The sequence below is a fragment of the Plectropomus leopardus genome, chromosome 17 (genome assembly GCF_008729295.1).
Source record: "Plectropomus leopardus isolate mb chromosome 17, YSFRI_Pleo_2.0, whole genome shotgun sequence".
Classification (NCBI taxonomy): Eukaryota; Metazoa; Chordata; class Actinopteri; order Perciformes; family Serranidae; genus Plectropomus; species Plectropomus leopardus.
Window position 1 is genome coordinate 21,985,198 of NC_056479.1, and position 4,522 is coordinate 21,989,719.

Below are 4,522 nucleotides of genomic sequence, written 5' to 3' on the forward strand. Positions count from 1 at the left end.
ATTTCCCTGACCATCCTGACAAGTAGTTCCACATCCCGGAACTACACGTCTCACCGAAAATATCCTTCCGCGGAGGAACAGATGACGTAGGCACACGACGTTTGTTTGCTCCATTCATTCATTAGTTTCCTTCCTCGTCCTCTGCTCTGAGCTCATTCACTCCTGCAAAAACACCAGCCTGTCACCAGAGGAGGAACACGTATTCAGATCATTTACTTATGTAAAAGTACTGATACCACACTGTGAAAATACTATGTTACAAGAAAAAGTCCTGCATTAAAAAATGTTAGGTGAGTAACAGTAAGTATAATCAGAAAAATGTACTTACATAATTAAAAGTAAAAGTAGCCTACCCATTGCAGAGGAATCTTAGAAAAAAGGAAGAAAATATCAATTTAAAAAAAAAATCCCCAAAACTCAGTTATTTTTAGAAAAAATAGAAAAGGCTTAAATGTTTTTAATGTTTTAATTGGCAATTGTTGGCGATTCATTTTCTGTGAATTGACTGATTGATCAGCTAATCATTGCCACTGTTGTATTAACTGTCAATTAAATTATTTTTATTATTATTAATAATAATAAAATCAGTGATTAAATTCATAACAAAACAACTTTTTTCTTATTTTTATGCAAAAGTCTTAATATTTAAAAGTAAAGCTGTCAGATAAATGTAATGAAGTAAAATGTACAATACTTCCCTCTGAAATGTAGTGAAGTATAATGTGGCATGAAAAGAAAATACTGAAGTAATGTACAATGTACTTAAGTATAGTACTTGAGTAAAAATGCATTGTCATCACACAGGTTTTTACAGATTCTGGCTATGATAAACAGTACAGTGTGATTTTGGACAATTTTAAAGAAAACATGCCTCTCAAACCCACCAGAGGGTATTTATGATAAATAAAAAATACAAGCATTTAAAGTTGAATGCGCAGACTCTAAATAAAAAAGCAAAAAAAAGCACGTCCCTCTCCAGTGATTAAAATACCAAAACATGCTGCTCCTGTTTTGCCCCACCCCTCATAAATAACGAATAGTCCATTATGATCAATAATATTTCCTGGAAAGGTTTTTAATATATATATACATAAGTGCTATACAAACAAATTTATTATTATCATTATTATTATTATTATTAATATTGATAATAACAATAACAAAAATAATAATAAGGACTATACTAGTTCTAATAAATTTTCTTTATTTCCTTACCCCTTAGTCTGTGCACATCCAACTCCCATATTAAATAACTAAATAAAACAGGAAAATATTTTGGTTTTGGATAAATGACAGAAGTTGGAATAGCAGATTGTAACATAATTGACACTTGAGTCAAGATAATGAAGACCAGCTTTCGCTTCTTTAATTATTTTAAGACCAGCCTTGAATTTCACCTTAATTTCAGGGTTTCACTGATGAAAGATGTTAAAATATAATGATTTTACATGATTACTCCACAAGATGTCTCTAGTGCAATAAAGCTTTTTCACTCTGGCACATTCATTATATAGCTCAACCATTGGAAGTAAAACCTAACAGCATATTGAATGCTCCCTTTGTAGCAGCCCCCACAAGCCTCCATCTTCCACCTCCACACAACCCTCAAACACACACCTAAGATAAGATATTTTAATTGAAGTCTGGTGTGCTTCTGCAGTCCAAACTGACCTGAGGGGACAGCACCCTGTGTTATCTCACTTAGCTAGTGGACGTCAGGCTAAATGGGTATTAGAACCAAGTCATCAGCTATTCTCCGACATATGAGATGATTCATGCGTGACAGGAGCTGGCACTTTGATGCTGGAGCTGCAAATTTTGCACAGTGACGGAGTGCATTTTAATTTGTTCTTAAAAAAAAAAAACCCAAGTGAGAGTGTGTGTGTCAGTGTGCGTGCACCTGAAAACACATGTTGCAGAGCTCCTTACTGAGGATTCAATAATCCTTTATGATGCAAATCACTTTTCTCACTCTGTTTAACCCTTTGAAACCTGGATCAACATCACTTTTCTTGTTTCTCAAAACCATATGGGGGTAAAAAAGGCAATTAGCCACAAAATGTCTTGTAAATTACAATTAATTAGCTGAGGGAAAAATGTCCAGAGAACTATATTTAGAATGATCATAATTAGATATTTATAATTATTTAACAGAGTCATTTTAATTTTTAAGCATTTTTTTCTGGTGATTTCTTCTTTTTTTTTATTAACTTAACCTTTTTTTTAAAAGGTAATTATCTTGTTCTTTTTCCTAATTTCTTGCAAATTTTTGGGGTTATCCCTTCTAAAGATGCTCATTGTCCTCTTCCAATGATTTTATAAGGCATTGGGCTAAGGTTTTAAAGTGTTAAACCTATTATACTTACGCAACAGTTCTTCCCTTAGTTCCTGCAGCCTTCTTTAGCCTTACTCTGCCTCTTTTGCCACTGACACAAAGACATATAGTGACAAGTTAGTATGTCCTTTGCCTAAAATCTCTTTTGCCTTGCATACCCTTCCCTCAATCTCTTTCCTTCTGCCTCTGCCCTGTGACACATCAGCATGACGCCCCTCTGTTCTCTCTCTTGCATTGCTTGCATGCTCAGTTTGCTGCACCATGCCAGAGTGAGTCACATCATTAAAAATGCTGCAGCCTAAAGCTGACCTTGCCCACAGCTTGCTGGCCAAATAGCCCCAACAGTGTGTTCACCCTACATGTCACAGTGACGTGGGTGTGGTTCAGCCCCTTTTTTTCGCCTTTTTTTTTTTTTCATCTGTCTGGCTGTCTTCATCAGTTTTGATAGAATGATGGGCAGTGTCAAGCATGCCCTGTATCTTACACTGCGGTTGCTATGACGTCAGATAGAGGCTGAGGGGAGGCGGAGGGAGATGCCAGGGGAGGAATGAGGAGACAGACAGAGATCGAGAAACAAAGAGGAAGGTGGGAAAGGAGAGGGAGGGAAGAGAAATAAAGCTGCGATAAGGCTGAGCAAAAATATATAGGAAAATGAGCAAGAGATTTAACTATGAATGTGTGTGTGTGGCTGAAGCACAAGAAAATTAAGGGCAAGGTGAAGAATAAAGAGAGAGCAGTGGAAAACAGAGTGGAAAAGTAGAGGGAAGAGAGAAAACGTGGGCTGAGAGGCATTTTTCTGGTATATTGTTCCTATGAAGCAAGACAAACCTTCGGCTCACAGCCTTGGTGTGTATGTGGGTGTAGTCAGCTCAAAAGCTCACACGCACGCAGACACAAGCGCACATGCACAAGTGCTATTGACATGTTCATTGGATTAGATGAAAGGGATTATTGATCCAGATGAATCAGCCGCTTACCATCACATAGATGAGAGAAGAGAGGAACAAAAGGGGACCACTTGTTCACACTGAGTCAATTTGCTGCAGTCTTGCAGTTTTCTGTCAGGACAGAAGATAGCGCTGTTGCATAGCATCAGTCAGAATACAATTAACCCTCTAGTAGGCCATACTGGAGTAGATATTGTAAATGCAAATACCCATATGTGCGCATGCGTGCAAGCATGCATCGATGCATAAACGATGTAAACGAGCTTGTGTGCCCGCATGTTTCAGAACTGTTCATGCGTTTTTATTTATGTGTATGCATGCATACACATTTGTCTTCACTATGTCATAATGTATGTGCTATGTTTTTGCAGCAATGAAATCACAATAGGACGTGCCTCCTGTGAGCCTCCAATCAAATTTTCACGTGGGCACAATTTGAGCTAAATTGAAATCATTCAGCCAAACATGATTAAGTCTGCACGTCTCCGGTGTCATACAGAGATGCATAGGGGGAACCCCTTGAGCAACACATAGGTTTATGTAACCTGCATAATGTGGCCTCTGCCTTTGGGATCATTTATGCATATCAGGCCAGGATAGACTGAGCCAAGCTGGGTCTCTCGGGCTGGATCATGGGGCTTTCACGCAGCTGTCCCCCCCCCCCAGTCTCTGAGGATCTCTCCTGTGATGAGGAGGATTGAAGGTAAAGGGCAGGGGCTCTGAGGCTACGCATTGCAACGGCAAGTGATTTCTCTTGGGTGCTGTGATGGGAGTGGCTGCTCTTTATATTTATGATTCTGTGTTCAATCCATACTGTGTGTGGGGCAGAAGAAAAGGAGGGCAAACATGTTTACCTGCCAGTCTGACAAAATGGGATGAAGAAAAATATATTTAAATACTATGTTTCTTACTTCTGGTTCATGGGAAGGGCAAAGAGGAAAGGAAAGAGGGAAACAAGAATGATGGGGTGTCTCATGAGTATCATGACATCTTTAATGCACTTGTATACAAATCCTACATTCTCTCTGTCTAAGCCTGTTTTATCATTTTCTGAGGTCAAGTCATTTGGGAAATGATACACTGAGCATGCAAACACATCCACACACTCCGGGGCTTGATGTGATGTAAAAGAGGTGAGTGTGATGACGATGGCGAAGGTCAAGAAGGACCAACATAGTGAACGCTGAAATGAAGGAGAGGATCGAAGCAGAGGAGCATGGATTTACAATGTGAGGTAGAA